Source organism: Mixophyes fleayi, chromosome 12 (genome assembly GCF_038048845.1).
Source record: "Mixophyes fleayi isolate aMixFle1 chromosome 12, aMixFle1.hap1, whole genome shotgun sequence".
Classification (NCBI taxonomy): Eukaryota; Metazoa; Chordata; class Amphibia; order Anura; family Limnodynastidae; genus Mixophyes; species Mixophyes fleayi.
Genome location: NC_134413.1, coordinates 78,895,833 through 78,921,024, shown reverse-complemented (window position 1 = coordinate 78,921,024; position 25,192 = coordinate 78,895,833). Strand labels below are relative to the sequence as shown.

Here is a 25,192-nt window from a genome sequence, read left to right as displayed (position 1 = left end):
GTGCGGTGTGAAGATCTCTGGTACTAAAAATAAAGCTTTAAGGATAAGCTCCTCCCCCCTATACCGTTAGTGGCTAATGTCAGTACTAGCAGTCTTAGACATCACTGGCCTGCCTCCAACACTCAGCAGAGTCCATAACCTGTTGCGGGGATCCCTGGTGAAGTCTGGTGGAGTCTTCGACTCTGCGCCAGTGTATTTGGTTGCGCCAATCCTACATGCTAGTTTTCGTCACCTGTGTGTGTGTGTACTATGCTACATTTGCTGCCTATCTCTATTCTACATGGTCACTGTGATATGTTCCATTGTATCAATTTGTTTAATGCCTTACCAGTGCCAATGCCTCTGTGTACCTCAGTGCACACACTGCAAGGGCAGTGCCTACAAACTCTGTGTACTCCACTGCACATTACCAAACCCCCACACTTCATGAATTCATCTATTCCCTCTGCATTTTGTCTACAGTGTCAAACGCCTCAGTGTATTCCAGTGGGACAACCTCTGTTTTTTCTATACAACTTCCGGTGTGTTCTCCCATAGATAGAAAATCCCAATTAACAACTAATATCTCGGTTTATTTTAAGTGCCTACAGGAGCTGACACATTTAATGGGGTTGACACAGGCAGTGACCGAGGCTCCTGACAGCTCCAATAGGTAAGGCTCTCCTCGGAGGGGGGAGCTGGGGAAGATCATGGGTGCAGGTCAATAAACGGAGCCCTCATCCATACACCATAGAGGGAGGTCCTTCAGTTACCAGTATCTCCTCTTTTGGTGGCTTCCCTCACTTGCAAGTCACCATTAACTCAGTAAACACACGTTTTTTAGCAGCTGCATCTACTGACAGATAAGCTACCTTGTCTCTATTCCCTCCTATACCTTGCTATATTGATACAGACTGCAGTAGGGGTCTATTTACTTATTTCTGGTGTGCTAGTAACTTAAAGTCTGTTAACTAGGGTGAATTCATGTTATATCAGGGCTATGTTGTTACATCATCTAGGGACTGTATGCTTAAGATTTAACCTCAACAGATTTGCAGTAATCATACCGTCTCTGTGAGCATATGCTTAATTATTGCTTTGATATACTTATTCCCTGGTACTTCACCCTGTAAGTGAACCTGTGAGTCTACTATTTAATATACAATATTGTACACAAAAGAAAAGTAATTCTATATATACTGTATCTGTAATCTCATATATTCTATGTTTTCCTCCCTCATTTTATTATGTCTTTGAATGGTAATGCTTCTACTGTCCAAGGAGCCTTGTGTCCAGCTTGTGAGGCGGAGGAGGGCCCTGCCAGAGGTGGGGTAACCAGTCTGGACACAAGGTTCCATGGTTCAGGCTATGATCGAACAATTAGCCACCAGTAGACAGCAGAGCAAAGACACTTTCTCCTCCGCTACTATTTCTGAACCTGAGGATCTTGGACTTCCCCAAACCCCTTCTCAGGGTCCCACAGATGTCGTTCCAGGGACTGTGACAGTAGCAGTATGGGCACAGGAAATGGCTAAGACTGTTCAGGGGTAGGCAGAGGTGTCATCATCTTAGAAATGAATGCTACAGAACGGTGACAGAGATGCTACATCCACTGCTAGATCCCAGAGATGCTCACTATCAATGACTTAATGTTCCAGGATTGATTCTACCTTGGATTTTTCTTCTCAGGAGTGAACCCAGAGTCATCCTCTGTGGCGGAGAAAGATGCAACCAGTAATGAAGCCTACATCCCTATTCAAGCACCAAAAGAATGTGGTAGTCCCCTTACCATCCTCTCCCTATTTGGAGGATCTTTTATGGGAGTACTGGGGTCATCCAGTTAGCAGGTTTCAAGTATATTGCAGGCTTCAGTCTATGTACCCTCTGTCTAGTGTAGATACACACAAGTGGGAATGTCCACCCAAGGTTGATGCGCCGGTAGCACCATGATCCCTGTTCCAGGGGAGGCTACTCTGAAGGACATCACAGACAGAATGGAGGTAACCCTTACGTCTAATTTTTCAACAGTAGGGGCTGTGCTGAAGCCGTGGAAAGGTGGATTAACCAACTGTATTAGAGTCTACAGTCTGGAAGACCCAGGTCCAAGTTGCTTTTACTCTTGTAACACATCTGTGATGCGACAGGGAACCTAGGAGAGCTCGTCATTGATGCTGGCCTGCTAGGGTCCAGGATCACGGCCTCAGCGCTGAGATTTTATTTGGGATATAGTTACAAAAAGTATATCTGTGGCCACAGGAGAAAACCTAATTCCGCCCATAAAATGCCCCTTCATGGCCTTCCTTTTGGTCCTTTTGACCCCAGGATAATCCAGAAGCCAAGCCATCTTTAGTGTCCAACTTTTGGTTCCTCAAGGAAACCAGCAGAGATGGAATCATAGGCAATCAGGTTTCCAGCAGGGGCATTGTCTCCAGTGGTTATGTGATAGACCTAATGAGGTCTCCCTGGGAAGATTTTTTACCACAGGACCACCATGAGAGCCCAAACAAAAAAAAAGGCCCTTAATGAGGCAATTCAGACTTCCAGAGTTATCTCTCCGATGCTGGAAAACGAAAGAGCATAGGGGAATTTTTACCCCAAACTTTATTATTAATATAGAAAGCAGAGGGGTCCTTCAGACCAGTCTTTGAACATCCATTTACAGGTGGACAAATTCAAAATTAAGTAGCTGAGGTCTGTAATCAACAGTATGGAGCAAGGGAAATCATGGTATACATGGACATCAGGGATGCTTATCCGCCCATACCTACCTGGGAAGGACACTTGTTCTCCGGGTTTGCTGTGAAGTCTCAGCACTTCCAGTTCAGGGCCCTTCCTTTTGGATTATGTATGGCCCTGAGGATCTTTACAAAGGTCATGGTTATCATGATAGCGTCACAATGGACAGGGGGATAACTATGTTCCCATACCTGCACAACCTTCTGATAAGGGTGAATTCCCTGCCATTACTCCTCAGACATGTAACAGAGATGGCAAGATCTCTGGAGTTACATGGGCAGATATTGAATTTCAAAAATCCAACCTGGTACTGTCACATAGAATGATTTTCTTGGGGGTTATTCTTCGATACCCTCCTACAACGGTTGCTTCTACTGTTTATCCCTTCAAGATATGGTGAAGTCCCTCTTGATCAAAAAGCAAGTGTCCATCCACTTTTGCATGAAACTCTTGGCCAAAATTGTCTCCTCTTCTAAGGCAATCCAATTCATCCAGTTTTGCTCAAGGGAGTTCCAGAAAGAACTCATCACAAAGTAGACCAGATCCTACTTACAGCTAAACTCTCAATGCATTGCTCTGTCCCTCAGAGTGCGCCAGTCCCTGTGGTGGTGTCCGAAGTTAGCCACCTCACCAGTGAACATTCATTCACAGTCTGCTATTGGATCCTTCTCACCACGGATGCCAACCTATGGGCTTGGTTGTTAGTTGTCCTCCAACAGCATTTCCAAGGTCATTGGATGCCAGAGGAGTCCAAGCTCACTATCAATGTGCTGGAGCAGAGGGCAGTACTAAAAGCACTGACCAGGGCCTGGCCCAATCTTTTAGGAAAAGCAGTCAAGATGCAATCAGACAATGCTATGGCTGTTACTTATCTGACTCACGAAGGAGGCACCCAGGCTATGAGGGAGATGTCTTGCATCATGCGATGGGCCGAAATACATCTTCAAGCCATCATGGCCATGATCATTCCCAGGGTGGGCAATCCGTCAGGATATTCATCTAAGGGAGTGATCAATCCACCCAGTGGTTTTACAACAATTAGTGGATCAGTGACGTCAACCAGACATAGTTCTGATGGCGTATCAACTCAACGGCAAGGTGAATGTCTATGGGTTCAGGTCTAGAGACTCCAGGGCATTGTATGTAGCTGCCATGGTGGTACCTTGGGACATCCCACTAGATAAAAAGAGATGGAGTCCATGCAATCCTCATGGCTTCGGAAGGCCCATGAGGTCTTGAGACTCAGATCTGTTCCGCATGCTGGATGCTCCTTCATTGAATCTTCAACTGTATCCAGACCTTCACTCTCAAAACCCATTCTGGCACCTACATTTAACACAGCTAGTTTTAATGAGTTGGCTATTGAAGCCGCCAACCTAAAAGCTAAGTGACTTTCAGACAGCATGGTTCAGACCATACTGATGGCCTGGAAGCCAGTCTCTGCAAGGAACTACCATACAATCTGTAAGGCTGGCATATCCTGATGCAAGCAGAAAGGGTTCCCAACATTGGTTTTTAGATTTAAAAATATTTTTTTTGTGACTGCCCTTGGCACTTCCTTATTGTACATTGTCTACATTGGTCCAACCCCTTCCCTCCCCCGTTCCACTTCTCAAGTCATAGGCAGTCGTGTCATTTGCTTTCAGACATGAATTGCATGCAATTGTGTTTATTGGCGTAAGGTCCACAGACCTATTTCACGCAAGGTACATCATAAAAATGGACGTACATCTGAAGAATTGGACTCATAATGTCCTTTACATTGCTGAACTCTCTCCACTTGACTGATTACATTCAGCTTGGCAAGTTTGGTTTTCACACTTTGATAAGTTTGAGCAAAAGTTGGCAAAATAAATTAAGTTCATCTTTAATTGTAAAGATAGACCCTCTAAGTGAGGAACCTAGTATCATTAATGTGTTGACAACTTGTAATCCAAGGCATTTTTGCACAATACATACATTTATCTCTTTGATCAATTTATAATATAACTCACATAGTGAATTGAAAATGTTGCCTAAAGTTTGTTTTAAAATAAATATTGAATTTAAAAAAAAAAGTTAAAGATGTTTGAGCAACTATTTTTAACATTAATGTCACTCCCTGTATTTCTACAAAATATGAAGTAAGTAAATTAGTGTGTGCTTATTACTTGATTAGTAATATTATCTTCATTATATGTGCTCTTTCTATCTTTCTCCAGTTTCAGAGATTATGGACTTACACAGATATCTTGCGGTCTTCAAAGTCCACCAGAAGGTGACCCACGTTTACAGAGGAAACTCCATATAACACTAGATATGGAGGCAGGATTTAGGTTTCATTATCTGGTTACATCTTTGTACTGTCCAACGTACAAGATAGAGGATTTGGTGTGAGTATGACTGTCTAATAACAGAGCTATGTGCAGTCTGGACTTCTTATTCAGGGCCCGGTTCATCTTGTAACGCAATGTGAACGCAATTTGCACTTTAAAAAATCGGACGTTAATTGCATTTACGTCCACCCATATTCCAGTACAAACGGATCTCAAGAAATGTTTGCATTTAAATACAGGTATAAGTACACTCAGGCTCTACTTTACTTGCCTTATACAAACAGACAGAACAGACTGCACGATAAGCACATGCATATGTGCAATATCAAGTCCTATCAGAAAGTATGCAAAAAAAAAATAATTAAATAGATTAACATTTCTTAATAGTATAATTATTAACAAAAATACATTTCAAGAAATAAAAATGTTTTTGGAAATATTTACATGAAATACATAAATCAGGATATTCTTAATGTATAGTGTACATAAAATGCATTTTTACAATTTCTCTCACTTGCAAACACATGTTCTGTCCGGCATACGTGTCAGTCATCACTATCAGTCTGCATTTGTATGTGCTGGTACAAATTATACTGCTAAAATACACGTTCCTAAGAGATGCCCAGAGCTTGAATCGGATGGATGTGCATGCGCTCGAACTTGGAAAACCCTTACTGTACATTGACTTTGTGCATCCGACCCTTCACTCTCCCGTTTCACCCTTCAGCCGTAGTCATTTAGCTCCATAAGAACCCTTGGGTGTATGCCATCTGCATCTGCCATGAATGCAATTGCATTCATTGGTGTAAGGTCTGTTTCAATTTCACGCCAGACACAGCGCAAAACAGGACTCGCGTCCGAAGATGAATCAGACCCTCAATGTGCAGTAATTGTATCACAGTGCACGATCTAAACCTGGTGGCTCTCATTGAAACATGGATCACTGATGTTGATACTGCCTCTCCCTGTTGAGTGGTGGTTTACATTTCAGGTACAATCATTTACTATTCTCCTGACTCATCACATCAATTTCTCTACATTTCACTGGTTTCCTCTCGCACTTTCTAGCCTGTGAAATACCAAACTCTCATAATGGATGACTTTAATATCCACGTTTCTTGCTTCAAAATTACTCTCTTTAACCTCTTTTCCAGTTAACTAAGTCTCCCACACATGAAGATGGTCACTCTCTCAAAATCACCAAATGCCCATTCTCTCTCAGATCACCATAATTGCATTTGATTCCCCTCCTCTAAGACAGACCTCTAGCATGAATCTAAATTCTATTACCATTCAGTATTATAATGATATTTTAAACTACTAGAGGAGGACAAAATTCATCACTCTCCAGTGAGTCTTGTTATCTTCTACTTCAAACACTTGCTTTGTACACTATTTGGACAGTCCCTACTGACCTGCTAGTATATATACAATCCTATCCTACCTCTTTTCCTGTTCCCCCTTGTTACCCATTCTCCCTGCCAAATATCCTTATCTACTTCAATCTACCCGCCTGCCAGTTTATAGCCTCCACCTCCTCTGCTGCCTACCTGGACCGCTTAGCTTAATGTCCATTTAGCTCTTATTGTCTCTCAATAGCCCCTCCCTCTAGAATGTAAGCTCAAACGTGTAGGTTCATCTACCCTATATCTCATGTCTATACTGTCTCTGTTTTCCTTGTTTGCCCCCCCCCCTCATGTCATGTGCTGAATTGTTTATGTTTGCCATGTTATTTGTTTTATTAATTGCATCCATGCATGTTTTATTCTGCCTGTACCCATGTACTTGTTATCATGTTTACTCTTTTCATGTATTTTATACCTGTACTACAATGTCAGACACTACAGAATCTGTGGCACCTTACAAATAAATGATGATGATGACGAACCACTAACTCCCCCTATTTCTTTCCTATCATGTAGTAACCTAATCACAGAACATTATAACAAAATATCTGCCTAAGGCCAAGTAGCTCCTTCCTCTCATTGCCACTAACAATATTGCTGGCTCCAACCTTGTCTTACCAAACAAACACATTATCTCCGAAGCTCTGAAAACCAGTGGAGGAAGTCACATTCCACTATAAAATTCCTTCATTATAAAGGTATTCTTTGATCCTGCACACATTGTGTGTAACAGCCACACAACTGAAATCTCCATTTGTGTGAGCAATGCTAACACCACTCCCAAACCACAAGTCTGCTGTCACAGGGTAATATTGGATTCTGGCATGTTCTTATCTCCTCACATTCAGTCCCTTGCAAATCATCTGGTCTCCAAATATCTCCTGCATGTGCCCTTACCTCACTAATGACACCACTAAAACAGTAATCCATGTTCCTGTTGTCATTTCTAAAGTCCTGTACAATGCTGTATATATCTGTTCTCCCCACTTACCACTCTATCCATGCTCTGTTGTCTGTCATTGACCTATACCTATCATCCTCCCTTATCACCAGCTCTCACTTCTATCTCCAACAATTCATCCATGCTGCATATATACTTTAGACTGCCTATCATCTCCTGGTATTATAGCCGCAGTTTAGTAAAGAATCCCATTCCCTTTTATTTACTCTGGCCATCGATGACTTATTTACTCTTTATCTACAGCATTGACTCTATACTTTCATTTGTCTTCATTTTTAATGCCCTTTATCTCTGTGCTTACATACAAACTAGCTGGGTAACTGGTTCAAAATACAAAGATTGTTCACGGACGACCGGTCCACCGATCAAAACAAACATGTCAATCCTGTCTCATATCTCCGCTCCTTTAGATTGTAAGACTTTAATAACCAGGAGCCTGATTAATTAATGATCTTAACTTAAGAAACTTCTTATTTCAGTCTCCTGAACAAAACCATGTTACAATGCAAGGGGTGCAAATTAGTATTCTGTTTTGCTCATAAGTTAAATACTGACTGTTTTTTCATGTAGCACACAAATACTTGATAACTTATTTGTACACTGACATTTAAAGTTGATATTTGTGTGCTACATGATAAACAGTCAATATTTAACTCATGTGCAAAACAGAATACTAATTTGCACCCCTTGCATTGTAACATGGTTTTGTTCAGGAGACTGAAATAAGAAGTTTCTTAAGTCAAGATCCTTAATGAATCAGGACCCAGGACCCTCTCACCTTCTGCTTCATTGTTTGTTGCTGGTTTGTTAATCATTGTATGCTTTTTTCCTTTGTTTTTCCCTTGAATGTAGAGCACTGTGGAATATATTGCCGCTATATAAATAAAGGATAATAATTATTAGATGACATCGACTATCTGTTGTGTAGAACACACAATCTCCATATTAAGCTGATGACAATTGTGCTGTATAACAACCTACTCTTGTTTCATTCCTTTCTCTCCTCAGTGTGAGCTTATATGAGGACAGCACAATAGATTGTACCATTCACGCTCTCCCAGCAGCTGAAATACCTTCCCAGGTGAAATATAAACTGGTTATATATTAGAGATGGGCGGGTCCGGTTCTCCGAGAACCGAACCCACCCGAACTTTGGGTATCCGAGTACCGAGCTGAGCAGCTCGGTACTCTCCCGCCAATTCCGAATCCAAATCGAGGCCGAACGTCATTGTGACGTCGTCGGATCTCGGGACTCGGTTCTCGCGATACTTCAACTTTATAAATACACGCCTCCACAGCAATCCATCGCCATTTGACAGAGGGAGAGAGCAGGGTGTAGTCATAGGCTAATTAGAGCAGGGACAGAGAAAGAATACAATATTGTTCTTGCAATTGCTCTAACCAAAATCGCTAGTGCAGAGAGGAGGATAGAGGTTTATTATTTTTTCTTCATATTTGGCACTCCCCAGCGCTTTTGGGTTGTCCCCCATAATTGTGCATTAATATTTCTGGCTGTCAAAAGTCATATCTGTCAGCAGTATCTACTCAATAAATGTTAGCACTCCTCAGTGTTTTTGGGGTGTCCTCTCTAATTGTGCATTAATATTTCTGGCTGTCAAAAGTCATATCTGTCAGCAGTATCTACTCAATAATTTTAAGCACTCCTCAGTGTTTTTGGGGTGTCCTCTCTAATTGTGCATTAATATTTCTGGCTGTCAAAAGTCATATCTGTCAGCAGTATCTACTCAATAAATGTTAGCACTCCTCAGTGTTTTTGGGGTGTCCTCTCTAATTGTGCATTAATATTTCTGGCTGTCAAAAGTCATATCTGTCAGCAGTATCTACTCAATAAATTTTAGCACTCCTCTGTGTTTTTGGGGTGTCCTCCCTAATTGTGCATTAATATTTCTGGCTGTCAAAAGTCATATCTGTCAGCAGTATCTACTCAATAAATGTTAGCACTCCTCAGTGTTTTTGGGGTGTCCTCTCTAATTGTGCATTAATATTTCTGGCTGTCAAAAGTCATATCTGTCAGCAGTATCTACTCAATAAATGTTAGCACTCCTCAGTGTTTTTGGGGTGTCCTCTCTAATTGTGCATTAATATTTCTGGCTGTCAAAAGTCATATCTGTCAGCAGTATCTACTCAATAAATTTTAGCACTCCTCAGTGTTTTTGGGGTGTCCTCCCTAATTGTGCATTAATATTTCTGGCTGTCAAAAGTCATATCTGTCAGCAGTATCTACGCAATGGATTCAAAGCAGTCCACATATGATCTAAATGAGCAACCAGGTTCTGTCACCAGTCCTGATGTTAGTGTTCCCAGTACGTCATCTGGCCAAGGCGATGTCAAACAACAGAGTGTTTTCAAATTAGTGCAAAAAACAAAAACCAAAAAAAAATTTACTGTATTGAAGCGAAAACGAAGTGTAACTGAGCAAAAGTTAAGTGACGATAAAAAAAAAATTGCAAGCATGCCATTCTACACACGCAGTGGCAAAGAGAGAATGAGGCCTTCACCTTTGGCTATTAGTGGCAGATCCCAAAAAGTTACCCAGCCTACAATTGGTGCACAACTACTGTTACGCGTCAAAGCCGAGCTGCAAGATAACAGTGAGGCATTACAGGAGAATATTTGCTCTGATTCACAAATGATAACAATCCCTGTGGAGAGTCCATCCAACAGTGGGATGTCTAATCGTGAGCCTTCTGCTGATGTGTGCCTTAATAGCCCGAGTGTAGCCGGTGATACCCAAATTGAGGATGCCACTTTGGAATTAGAAGAGGATGAGGGGGAGATTTGTGTAGGCGACGAGGGCGCTAATGATGATGTTGATGATTATGATGCAGACAGATACCAAATTGCCTTTCTCAATTTCTATTTATATTCTAGATTATATAACGGCTGAATAGTTTTCTATTTTACTCCTAGTGGAGAGAGGATCTGATGCAGACAGATACCAAACTGCCTTTGTCCATTTCAATTTATATTGTACAGTATATAATGGCTGAATTTTTTAGTATTTTATACAAGTGGAGGGGGGCCTAGAGAGACAGAAACCAAACTGGCTTTCTCCATGTCAATTAATATTGTACAGTCTATAATGGCTGAATTTTTTAGTATTTTATACAAGTGGAGGGGGGCCTAGAGAGACAGAAACCAAACTGGCTTTCTCCATGTCAATTAATATTGTACAGTCTATAATGGCTGAATTTTTTAGTATTTTATACAAGTGGAGGGGGGCCTAGAGAGACAGAAACCAAACTGGCTTTCTCCATGTCAATTAATATTGTACAGTCTATAATGGCTGAATTTTTGGGTATTTTATACAAGTGGAGGGGGGCCTTGAGAGACAGAAACCAAACTGGCTTTCTCCATGTCAATTAATATTGTACAGTCTATAATGGCTGAATTTTTTGGTATTTTATACAAGTGGAGGGGGGCCTTGAGAGACAGAAACCAAACTGGCTTTTTCCATTTCTTTACATATTTAACTATAAGTGTAGGGTGTAATATACATTCAAAGACGATGGCTGCCTTGCCAATATGCATAGATGGAGAGGAAGACAATCTGTTTTGTGTGTAGAATAGGCCTACCAACGAAGAATTAAACTGTTTTTTGGGATGATTTATTACCTCAACAATTAGATTACTTGTCTCTAAAACAGTTGGAGCACTAAATTGGGTTAATTTAGGCCCAAAAACATGGATTTTCCCAAAAAATAGCAAAACAAAACCAAACAAAACCAAAACCAAAACCAAAACACGCAATGGAGGTTTTGCAAAACCAAAACCAAAACCAAAACACGACGGTAATCCAGATCCAAAACCGAATCCAAAACCAAAACACGGGGGTCAGTGACCATCTCTATTATATATACAAATAATTACTTTTCTGAGGTGGTCTCAGAGCTGGGTCATTCAACATGCAGGATAGAACATTTATGGTGAGTATTTCAGATGTATACAAAATTGGGATATGTATGGGTGAGGCATGTTATAAATGTATTTATGGTTACAAACAAAGAGGTGACACAATGATGAAAGTCAAGTATGATGAAGAGGTATAGACTATGAATAACAGGACATGTTACTATATTATGATAACAAAGAGTAAGAGAATGCGGTGTGAGAAAGTCCAGAGGAAGTGACTGACACATGTACGGAGAGGGCAAGTGGCCTTGGTGGGCACAGGTTGTGCATAATTAAGGGCATGGGCCTTATAAAACCTGTAGGTAAAAGCCGTGTGATACAGTATATGTGTGTAAACATTGGGGGCCAGATTCATCAAGGAACGTAAATGGCGATACGTGCCGTATTTTGCGTTAAATCGCTCTGTGCATGCCTAGAAACGGTCTACACGCCAGTGAGAGGGCAAGTGGTGTTTGTGGGCATTAGGTCAGTGATCTTTGTTGGCACAGATTGTGCATAATTAATGCCATGGACCATATGAACAAAATAAATAAATAGTCCCCAAAGCGCTTTAACAACAGTCACAGCGGCCCTGCCTTACCAATAGGATTACCACCAAACCACCAAACAGAAAAGATATTCAACGAGGTTCGGCATCTGGCGCTACTTTGGGATTATAATTCCTGAAGGAAGGAGGTGAAGCAAGAAAGACCATGTCTTATGGTTGAATTCCATCTATTTGGATGTTAGCATATTACCATTGGGGCCCTCAGAGATTTCTCACTTTCTCACTATTGTTCTTTGTATCCACTGGGGCGGTGGTTCCTTTTCACAAGGTGGAACCTTCAGTATATTGGATTTACTTCACTATATGTGACACTTTCGTTTTTTATGTGTAACACCATCTGAATGGTAGAAGTGCCAATATAAGAGGAGAGGAGATTGCTTCATTTCATTTGGACTATCTATGGTGGTTGTGAACTAGTCACTGTTTTGTATGTGAATAGTACACGACCTCTAGCGCTAAGTGCCGAACCTGGTTGTATGTGGACCATATGAAACCTGTAGGTAAAAACTGTGTAATATGCACGAATAAACATTGTGGGCCAGATTCATTAATGAGCGTAAATGACGATAGGTACCATATTTTGCATTAAAACGCACTGAGCATGCCCAGAGACTGACTATACACCAGTGAACACAAGAACATCCAATAAATCTTCAAACGCAAAGGACACTTCTGGCAGCCTACTTTTCATGGGCGGAACAGGAAGGGAAATGGGCGTAGGTGTGTAGTCGATGTAAAGTGATTTTATACACAGTAGACATTAATAAAATCCTGATAAATGTATTTCATGGGGGGAAATATAAAATCATTTCTGTTTTTATTAATCATTATATTAACAACAGGTGACAATAATTGAGTCCTTTATTTTATTTCTGTGCATTCTACTGGGACTTTATATTCCACATATGTATTGGACGTATCTGTAACGGATTATCTGGACCTGCTACTAATCTTAATTAGCGTTGGCTTACCAGAGGTGCGGAGTCTAACGAACTCCCCGGTGTTCACCAAGAACCACAGCAAGGCACGATGGGCTTAGCTGCCAGGAGTCGGAGGTCACGGTTCTCAGGTTCACCTCAAAATGTAGTATAGCGTGAAGAGGAGCAAGTAGAGAGAGCGTAGTCAGGCAGCCAGGACTGGTACACAAGGAAGCAATGTGGTACAGAATCAGCGAGCAGGCTCAGCGTGAAGAATGTCCAGGTTCGGTACACGGGCTGGCGGCAGAGGTACAGGACAGAGGCAGACAAGCCGGGTCAGGGTCACCAGATATCAAAGAAGAGTCAGCAAGCCGGGTCGGTACACAGGGGCAGGAGAGGCAGAATAGTCACACAGGCAAATACTGGTACACAAAAGTTCACACAGGAGCTGTAAGCACAGAGATCCACTAGAGAACAGGAGCCAGAAGGCACTCACAAAGTGTCAGAGTGAAGATTAAATACCAGGTAAGATTCAAATCCCCCGCCCTGAGTTGCGATCATGTGACTGCTGAACCCGGAAATGCGACTTCCGATATCAGACAGAGCAGCGCTGGAACGGGGGAGAGGTAAGTCCATAACAGTATCCTGCGGTGTATTGTGTCTGTCAGAGCAGAGCGGACCTACACCCGTATTCAACAAGAGATATTTGTTCAGATACGCTTGTAGTCGAATACAGATGTTCGTGTGGCCAAATTACGTGTATTTTAAAAACATGCAAAATAAGTGCATTTTGTGCATCTTTTTTCAGTGTAGGTTACATGAACCTTGTGAATAAAGTGAGTATAAAAAGTGTGAGTACAATTGTTTTCCTTCTGCAGTGTGAAGAGCCAAGTCCTGGAAGAGAGGGATGTTTTTCAGCTGGCAAAGGATATACGTCATAACCAGTCACTGAGAAAACTTGACCTGTCTGGTAACAAACTGGTTGGTTCTTATTTCAATGACTTGATTAAATCTCTGTCCAATCCAACCTGCAAGATAGAGGAATTAATGTGAGTATAGCGTGATTTGCCAGAGATTGCTGTTCTCCTGCTCGGTTGTACCTTATCTCCAACCCGTAAAACAATAGTAAAATTTCATCCTCAACATCAACTGACAATGAGCTTTTTATCACTGCTGTGTCTCATACGACCAATGACCTTTCGCTTCCACTTAAATGTAAACTGCAATTGTCATAGTTTTCACCTGTCTGAGGAAACTGTATTTTCATTACATTCGCAAAATATTGAGACTAACTAGAGAAACCCCACTATTACGCAGTGATAAGTTTCTGTTGATTAAAAAAAAATCTGTTGCAATTGGTATTGTCATTGTGCATGCAAAACTATCACACCGTGACATTCCTGTTAAAAAGTAGTTACAAAAGATGTACAAACTCTATATAATCTAACAAGTCTGAGCAGTGTACAGTCTGAGCAGTGTACAGTCTGAGCAGTGTAGACAGCAGTGTACAGTCTGAGCAGTGTACAGTCTGAGCATTGTGCAGTCTGAGTATTGTGCAGTCTGAGCAGAGTAGACAGCAGTGTGCAGTCTGAGCAGTGTGCAGTCTGAGCAGTGTGCAGTCTGAGCAGTGTACAGTCTGAGCAGAGTAGACAGCAGTGTGCAGTCTGAGTATTGTGCAGCCTGAGCAGTGTAGACAGCAGTGTGCAGTCTGAGTATTGTGCAGCCTGAGCAGTGTAGACAGCAGTGTGCAGTCTGAGCAGTGTGCAGTCTGAGTATTGTGCAGTCTGAGCAGAGTAGACAGCAGTGTGCAGTCTGAGCAGTGTACAGTCTGAGCAGTGTACAGTCTGAACAGTGTAGACAGCAGTATCAGTCTAGCACTAAAGTGCAACTGCATTTTGGAATGTTACTGTACTTTCAGTCACAGCAGTGTAACATCTTTTGATGTATTTAGATATAAGGGTGTGCGGAACAGCCCCCCTGGAATTTTACCTATTTTGAAATATGTGACTGCCTTTTTTTGGGCCAAGAGCCCCACTCATCTATCCATAGGTATTTTTAAGCAGAGTAGAATATAGTTTGGTTCCTAATAATACTACTTTTAGTTTAGAAGCACTGAATGAGGCAAGTCCCATACTATAAAAGATTGTTAGATTGTTCGTGTACGTACCATCTGAATGAGGTCATCTTGACGTGGCAGATGGGCATCCATAGTTTGACCAAAATGTCATACCTCCTGTTTATTTTAGCACTTATATCAGAGTTTATATTACTGCAGAGTTTAATAATGAATAAATAAGTTATTAAGGGTTGAAGTGTGCGTCTTCATCTGCTTTTTGGATTGTGTAATGTACTTTCAGTCACAGCAGTGTAGCTCAATTTAATGCATTTGGAAATTGGATTTATATACCAGAGATGTGCTCTGTCTTCCGTGTTTTGGTTTTGGATGTGGTTTTGGTTCTAAAACATGTTTGTGTTTTGGTTTTGTGACAAGTTTTGGCAAAAAAACACGAAAGGTTTAAGTTTTAGTTTTGGTTTTGAATCTGGTTTTCATTAAAAATCTTGAAAAATTTCCAGTCTATTTTCTAATGATCCCTTCACAACTGTCCAAATTGTCACCAATTTCGGCCAAAGTCTTCAGCTGGGGTGCAGTGGGGCATCTGCTCCCCGGGCTGGTCCCATAGTGGGCTACCATGGGACCATTTTTACCTTTAAAATGTTCCTAATAGGCTACTGAATCGAGTCTTGCTCCCCCGGGCTAAAATTTGCCCTCCCCTGGTCTGCAGCGAGCTGTCTTAAAGAAGGATTTTGTAATTTTGCCATCATTGCATTTGCTTTTTCCCATTAAATTCCAAAAATAATTACTCTATATGGTTCTCTAACTCCATCACGTAGCGTAAATCATCAGCTATCATATTCTCCATCTATACATGTAATTTTTGCCAGGGCCAAATTCAGTCCTGTTAACTTCTCAAAATGTGGACTTTCAATTGCATTGTAAGAAAATTTTTCAGCAACCAAATCTACATCAATGTGAGTATTATACATACTTACATGTGTGGGAAGTGCAAGTATTGGCCTATCTGAACTGTCTGTTTTACATATTTCTTACACTTCACTAATAGAACATATAAATATTATATATACACATTCCATATTTATATACATGGATCTTGGGGACCATACCAGTTGAAAGTCTTAGGCAGTCCCCTTTACACTGGGGTTTGGCGAAGCTTCCCCCGGGGGACTGATTCTTCAGCCCTCCCCATAAATATATATCCCCTGGTTTGATTCAGAAGGGCAGCATTAAGACACAGTGCATATAAGTAAAAGAAGGTATGAAAGCTCTGTTTCTTGGATACCGATGAATGCTCTGCCATCGAAAAATGTAATGTGTGTATAGTCCTTGAAGTTTTGTTGTATGGGTGCAGGCCAACTTTGTCTTACATTATAAACATATAATTATATAGCGACAAGTTAAGGAAAACCCTGCCCTTGGCCACCGATGAGTGTTCTGGCCATTGTAAAATGTATTGGGTGCGTAGTCTTTGAAGATTTGTAATATGGGTGCAGGCCACCTTCGTCTATCATCATCAACATTTATTTATATAGCGGCAAGTTAAGGAAAACCTTCCTCTTGGCTACCGATGAGTGCTCTAGCCATTGAAAAATGTAGTGTGTGTGCAGTCTGAAGTTTTGTGGTATGGGTACAGGCCACCTTGGTCTATCATCATCAACATTTTTATATAGCAACAGCAAATTACCCAATTGCTTTACAATTGGTTATCTACTTGTCTAGATACCTACTGATGCCTCTGTCCATCGAATTATATCTGATTGTTACTGACTCTTCACTCTCCATTATGCATGCTGTGTACTGTTCCAAATTTAGTGTGTGCATAGCATTGCAGTATTTTTATTTCTTGAGCCTGAGGCTAAATTTTTTTGTTGTTTAATTGATCTAATGGGCTTACTTCAGTTGGTCGCATGGCAGATGACATATTTTTTGCAGTCGCAGCAATGCGATTGCTAAATGTGCCCAGAAAAAACTTTCACATATAAATACCCTTTTTTTTTAAATATAGATGCCACTGAAAGACCCTTTACAAACTGACAAGTATTGAAAAATGGAAAAGATTAGAATATATAACATTTTTGGGGGGGATGCAGCTGCTGCTAAATCTCACACGCAAACACCCTTTTTTGCAATATGGATGTCACTGAATGACTCTTTCAAAATTGACAAGTATTGAAAAACAGTAAAAATTACAATATATTGCTTTTTTTGGGGTGTGCAGCTGCCGCTAAACCTCACAGGCAAACACCCAGTTTTTTCCAAACTTCATTCAGATGTCACTGCCCCAAACAAGATTACTTTCACTAGCAAAACTTCAAGAAATTAATCTTTTTGTTTTTTGGATCCTGATGCTAATAGTCATACTGCAAAAGCCCACTATTTTCCTCCACTAAATATACTACTTAGTTCAGAATGATATCTAACTCAGTCTATATACTAGTACTATTATATATGCATTAACAACAACCAGTAGCCACTAGTCCATCTACTCTAAACACTTTGAAAGATTGAAATTAAAAGTAGTTGATCAGCAAACTATTAAAGCTGACTGATCTCTACAGATCTGCTTTTCAATAATGGCACGATTCTACTGCTTTCCCTTGTCCCTCTTTCACCCTGAACGCTATTTTAAGAGCAGAGCACCACAGGTAACCTCCTCCCTACACACTGTCTGTTCTAAAATGGCACTTAAGAAAATGAGGGAGGGCTTTATATACAGAAAATATTGATCCAAAACATTTCGCAAAAAAAAATAAATCCTGGAAATTACGTTTTGCCTGGTTTTGAGATCCGAAGTTGTCACTCGAGCCCAAATCGTGACTCGTTTCACTCGGATTCCCAACGTTGGATCTTTTTAGGTTTCAACAAATCCGATCCGCTCATCTCTAATATATATAGATTATGAGAGTAAGTTACAAACACAAACACCATACTCCAGCCAATGTACGGATGTATGTCATTAATACCGCAGACATATAAAAAGATGAATCTGCAAGAAAACATACCGCTGTAATACACAGTAAGTGTAATATATCTATTTGTTTGCAGCTGACAGATTCCAAATTGTTGTAGACTCTGTAAGCACTATTGCCAAGTACCCATTCATTTCTGTATTTGTGTAGGAGAGATTCATTGGCAGTCTAATCATTCATCTGACATGTCCCTAAACATGTTAATTATATTGCTTTATTGGCCAATACTGACCACATGGCCAAGCCTGGGGAGGCAGATATTTAGGGGAGGCCTTGTTTTCATACTACCACATTTTTTTGCAATCATCTCCTGTCATCATATATCAAATATTATTCTAATTACTAGTAGAATAATTTGTTTTTTAAATGAAGGTAGGATGCGGTGGTGTCTGAGCTATTGAGCTTTGTAGCAATGGGGTATATGTTAGTGGGGAATGGGAGCAGCAATAAAAGCAGCCTAGAGATATGTCTTGTGTATACTGTTATCTGTGTGTATGTTCCCCATAGACTCCAGGAAACTGGTCTGGGAGATGAACAGGATCCCCAGCTGGCTTCTCTAAGTCAGAACTTAAACATCACACATCTGGACCTGAGCAGGAATAATTTCTCAGATGTCGGCTATAAGTACATCGAAATACTTATAAAGAGCTCAGCTCACCTGAAGGAGATCAGGTATGTGGAAGAAGAACGTGTAATTCACCAACTTGATGTCATGTAGTCAGGGGCATTTAAAACACACAACAACCCTAGGCATTGACTCACATTTATTTATTAACATTTAGTTATATAGCATCAGCATTTTCCCTGGCGATTTACATTCACAGGAGTATTTCATTTTATCGAGAAAGAAAAATACTGGCCGCACCTTCCCTCCCACCCCCACAATGCAGACAGACGCAGACCTCAGTGAGTGAAAGTGGAGAATGATTGTGAGGATTCACAACACTAGCTCCAGATAATAGCTGTCAGAAAACAATTACTATGAGGATTCACAAGACTAGATGACAAGGTTTACAGTGACTGATAAGAACAGTAATCTAACTGTCACCTCACCTGGAATACTGAACAGCTTTCCATAGTCTGTAATCAGCCCTTAAGTGACAAGGTCAAGTCAATCAAAACATTTATCTCAGCTGTTTGTAGCCTTTAGAAGGTCCCTCAGTTCTACCAAACCTTTGCAGAAGTAAAGTTTTGTTTTGGATTACTTTGCTTGTGCTTTGAAAAAGTCTTGTTTTGTTTGAAGGTACATCACGATTCTACCTTATCCAATCCTTCGACCTTGGCTTCGTCTAGCACAATTCTTCCGTCTCCAATCCCTTGACTTTACCCTTCACTATTCTACCTTCTCCAATCCTTTGACCTCAGCTTGTACCTCATGACCAGTCCTCTCAGGAGTAAGCGGCTTGGTCAGACGTGGTGTGTCTCTGACCAAGCCAAGTGGTTCTTTCCTGGTTGCTGTCAGCACTGTGACAATGATTACTCTACGTGATAACGGTGGGAGATGTGCACTGACACTCGAAATGTAGACAGTCCTATGAACATTTGTTTCCCTTCTGTTCCTATAGTCAACACTTGCTTCACAAATCAGTGCACCACTGTGTACATCACAGGGCAGCTAATCCTCATTCACTTAAATAATTAGAGTATGTCATTGATCTATCTAGATGGTGCTACAGTCATGGGTGAGTTAAGCATAACAATAGAGATGGTTTTCTTTGTAGAGATTGTTATATGTGGATTTATTTTAAGTTTAATAATCACACATACTGTAATATAATCAGTGGTCGGAGGTGAAATTTATAAGTGTTGGTATGGAAAATGTAAGTGGAGTTTTTCAACCAAAGCAGTAGGAGAATTGACGGTTATGACATGCCACCATATACCAGCTCTCTTCCACCACTGAATATAATTATAACACATTTATATTAAACATACTAAATACACTAACTTCTATTTTATCCTCTTAGGATCGATTCCAACCATTTTTCTGAAAAAGTCAAAAAATGTTTAAAAGACCTGGAAGGCCGGAGGCCAGGTCTGAAGATTTTTGTATGACTCCTGGGCACACAAGCATCATGTGAATGGATTTAAGCACACAAAGACTGCTAGGAGGTGAAGTTAAGTGATGGGGTAAGATTTACTGAAACCTCTAAAAAGGTAAAGTGGAAGTGTTACCCATAGCAACCAATCAGGTTCTAGCTATCATTTATCTGGTACATGTTAGCAAATGAAAGCTAGAATCTGATTGGTTACTGTGGGCAGCACCTCCACTTTTTCTTTCAAGAACTTGTAGCAGATCTAACCCCATAGGGTTTAGATTTTATCTTGTATAGGAGAGGTTTGAGGGGAAAATGAAAGGCTATGGGCAGGTACAGGTCCAGGAACATAACAGGATGCTCGAAATGTATATATTTGGGACCTTTAGGAGCATTGTCCATGGCTTAATATTATCTGAAAGCTAATCATGCTATTAGTGTTGTGTTTTTCAAGTCCTACGTGTGATGGCTTTAACTGAAATGTGATGGTACTTTAGTGTAATTGTATATAGCACAATCATAAAAGTTTTCTTATTGGGAGCTATGAATATTAGTAATCTTACTTATGTCAGTTATCTCAGGAGAGTACCCTCTCGTTCCTCTATGATTCACTAAATCACACAGTTTATTTTCAAAATGAGTTGTAACAAACCAAGTTTTGCAGGATAGGTGGGGAGGGGCACCTTTTAATTTATTTGGTGCCCGAAGGAAGTGTGGAGTAAAGCTCTCGGCCAGAGAAAACTTCAGTTCACATAGGTGTTAAGTTGTTATACATATGAGCTGAGGCTTCTCCTGGCATACAAGCCTGGAGATGTTTTAAAGAAAACACTGCTCTATGGAAGATCATTAGAGATAACAGACTTCTCCAGGCATATTTACCTGGAGAATCATTATATACAGGAAATCATGGAGGAGAGAATCTCCTGAACCCCAGGTATCTCAGGGTGGTGGATCTGCTACTTAAGGGGAGGAGAGTTCATCAGCAAAATTCAAATTTTACAGTTTTCCTGAAATATCTCCTGGTTACGACCTGCCAAATGTATCATTATCTTATTCATTAGTGTTAATCTAAACTTCTCTGTGCAAAATAATAAAAAGCTGCTTGATTTATGAATGGTTCCTGTGCTATATTTTTCGTCATCAATGAGTAATGATATACAGTACTTATATATGTCAATGCTTGTTTCTGTGGTTCTATAAATGATAACATTTTTATTATGTGGTGTCATGTGATACGTTATACTGTATGGTACGAAATAATATTGGCAAATAGAATAAATGTTACACATCAAAGCACTGGTTGATGGGGCTGGAGACCTATGGATGGATTGCAGCAATATATGTGGAAAACGATTGTTCAATAATTGTTAAGCCGGGGTTGGTTGTGGTCATTGAAATAAAATAAATTCTCCAAAAATTTTACTCCAAGGGGTAAGAAACAGGACTGTACATAAAATTTTACTCCAAATGGGGCAAGCTGAGAGTTTTCCGGCGGGTTTGAAAAACCAATCAAATTCTAGCTTCATTTATTTAGTACATTCTACAAAATGACAGCCAGAATCTGATTGGTTGCTATAGGCAACATCTCCACTTTTCAAACCCTTGGTATTTTCCTGCTTCATTTTAAGCAATCATTATTTTTTAGCATCTAACAATTTTGCTCTATTATTGATTTTCTAACATTTCCATTTTTCCATATTTCACATTTGCTCACTAACCACCACCTACTTACCTTGATACCCACTTTCATTCCCTTTATCCATCTCATCCAATTACACTTCATCTCTAACCCTTCGTTCTGACTATCACCATCATCCATCTATCCAAAACTTTCTAATAATGTCCTACTACTTTAGTCCCTACTTCACTTCGCTGTCCCACCCTTGTCCCATTCATCCTTCTTTCTCCCATTTATTTTACTTACTATTCTATATGTCACTGTCTCTGTACTAAATAACTTCTACCCACCAAAGTGCACCACTTCAAGAACTCTGAAATACATCAGTTATTAACTCATTTAAGATTTAACACCATCAGTTTCCACCTTGTTGCTTCTTCTGTCATCAACCAGCTATGGACCCTGAAGTCCACACTAAATATATGCATCCAGGACATCTTGATACTTTATACAGCGCTCCACAGCTACAAATGGTAGTATTATGTTTTTGTAGGAGTACCCTGAGGAGAACACTGGTTTTAGTGCATATACAAACCTTTTCCCACAACCGCTAAGTGCATTAGTGTTAGTGCTAATGAACCATGCCAACGTCAGATCTGGTGTAGGACAAATGCTAGGTTCAAGGGTAAAAACTTTCAGTACAGTTTCAGTACAATGTATTTTTTACTGTGTTTTTGGAAACTTTTTTGTGTGTTCATTTTTAGAAATGTCATCTTGCTTTTGTGAATGGCTGTATATGTGGTCATGAACACCACAGGTTATAAAATAAAATATATAAAAATATATAAATATATAAAATATATAAATATAATATTATATAAATATATAAATTATACTTCTAACCCACTATCTATGACAACAATTCTCCCTTAATCATTAAGTTTCCTTCATAACATAGGTTATGTCATATGGAGTTGCAGAAGCTCCTTTCAGATACACATCATTTAACAGGATTTGTTGGCAGCTGGAGGGAGGCACTTACAAAACAATACAACAAATATTTAACACTGTGCATCAATACCAGGGGTTCACGGCATAATACACACCACTGCACAATACACGTCACTATTTTTTACCAGCATGTTTGGTTCATGCTCTGTGATACATCCTCATGGCAATTGCATCCAGTATTCTTGCCGACTGCTGAGCCATGCTCTTTTCTCCACTACCCACATAGTAGGGACAAGGTTCAATGTCATCCCACTTTTAGTGGGTTCACAAAGTGGCCAAATCTGTGGGTGGCATCAGAAAACACATGCAGTCAAACTTCTTCCATCCTGCGAGCGGGGTAGAAGAAATGCAAAAAGAAAAGCAGGAGTGAGACTGACCTCAGTCCCACATCAGTGTCCCTCCTATTCTAACAAGCACCCTCATACCAGGGGCTGCATCTGGACTCCCTCCCCCAGTTGGTTAACTCCCATGTCAGGAATGTGGATAAGCTAACATTTCCCTGCTCCATAAACAGAGGTAAATTAACATGGGATTACTCTGTGTGTAAATTCTATTTTACAAAACTGCTAATCCCTCAATACATTTAATGCATTACAATATACTATAATATAATGCTAAGAATAACATCATATTTTCGACCCCGCTCTGGCATCATTTAAGAGTTGTCACACTAGAAAATACAGCATTAAATACATATGTACATCATGAACACAATTAACACATGTTACACCTATGGTCTGATTAACCAGATACCACCTCTTAAGCAATACTGTGTTTTTTATGCATTTCTATATTTTAATAAATTAATGTGCTGGTTTGAAGCTTAGCGCTCTTTTCCGTTTGTTTTTCTTGTTCACTTAGTTATCAGAGCCTAATGATTAGAGCTGCAGCTTAACTTTATTTATAGGTATTTTTTAGCGCACATTATATTATTAATTTGTAATTCATACATGTGTTAAACACATTTTTGGACTAGATGGGGTATCTTGCAGGGTAGACCTGTAGTTTCAATGCCCTAATAGCCCCATCTCATCACAAAATTCTGGAAATACAGTTCTTGCAGTTTGGCTGGGTTTAACCTATCCACTGACATAAAAAATTGGAAATTTGATAGTGGATCTTGCACACATACATTTAAAACATGCAAACAGTATGTTTATACTCTTCTATTGAAGATAGTTATGTATTGAGCATTCAAATATTGGAACTCTTACCCTACTCTTTCCCTGTTTAGCGTGGCACACAATCCTCCACAATGTTTCCCGGCAGGTGTACTTAGGATAAAGCTTATTCCAGGAGAGATCTCTTAGAGGGGTAGAGGGTAGTTCCAAAACTTTATCCCTGCTTCTGCCACGTCCGCCTCCGTCCGAGAGTGAGTGGAATGCAGACCACAGAGTACTTCCTGTTTCTATGGATGCTTTGAAATCTCAAAAAACCTACAGAAAGCTGGTGCTAGCCGACGCGTTTCATCCTCAATAGGACTTTCTCTAGTGACATCACCCACCTCCTCCTTCCTCTTCCTAATTAATTTTCTTGCTGTTGCTTACTAAGTTCTTAGACAACATAATGCACACAGCTGCAGAAGTGGTAAAGATGGTGTAAACAGTGACATAAAAGGACCCTTATGTATTGAGCTTTTGGTTGCACAGCTTAGGGAGACAACGCCAGGGCATGACATATGATGTCTGGCTGGGCCTTTGGATGTAATAGAAGCCTGGTCCTGGGATGTTGGAGACATGTGGGAGTTTTGAGTTAGTGTGTTTTTCAAGTAGAGATTTTAGCACTGACCATAACAGGGGAGCCCAATGGAACGAATATCCCTGTTATTCTGTAACCAACCCACACTGGCATAGCCCCATGTGTTTGAAATCGGACTCCATGCTTATTTAGTGTCAGTTGTAATTTTTATTTTTACAAAGTTACATACTGTATTAATTAGATATCTATTTCTACAACATCTTTTGGTAAAGAAACAGAACTGTACATAAAAAAATGTAATTGAGATTTATCTCTTTGGGAAACATTGGCATAAGGATACGATGTATTTCCTTAAAGTATCCTAGCAAACTACATGAATGGCAGCATGGCACACTTGTTGCCAGTTCAGAAGTTGCAACATCTGTAAGGCACATTTATATTATACTCACTATAATTAATAATTTTTACAAATTCACCTATTTATACATCTGTCCTAACCCAGAAGACCAATATATTGTCTATATATTGCGTTTATAATATTTAATGTTTTCTAAAAACACTGATATTTTATATTTAAACTGAGATTCCCAGATTCCCACAAATATATTTGCATATCTGGAGGCAAATGTAGTGCCCATGACAGTGCCCTTAGTTTTTCAAAAGAACTGGTCCAAAAATAATGAAGATAAATTAATGAAGTGTATAGAATCTATTTAAAATGTAAGTTTAGGATTAGTTAAATTATTACTAACATTTAGTTGGTACCAAAAATGTCTGGCACGCCTCTGTTATGAGAAATTGAGATGTAATCGTTTTGAATGTATTTTGAGTATTCCCAAATAAAATCTTTCAGTGATTGTAAAATGACCATAGAATACTTTGTATATGATAGCAACCTTCTAACAAAATGCTGTGGATCAAGATCTATATAGGAAGAAAAAATAGATGGAATTAATTCCACAAATAACCAGCATTTCTTAGGGGAAAAT

The 25,192-nt window shown here is 39.9% G+C and overlaps 1 pseudogene; it reads left to right on the top strand.

Annotated features, from left to right (window-relative positions):
- Window positions 1–20,050, top strand: part of LOC142108384 (NACHT, LRR and PYD domains-containing protein 3-like) — a 49,991-nt pseudogene extending 29,941 nt beyond the window's left edge.
- The last annotated feature ends 5,142 nt before the right edge of the window (window positions 20,051–25,192 follow it).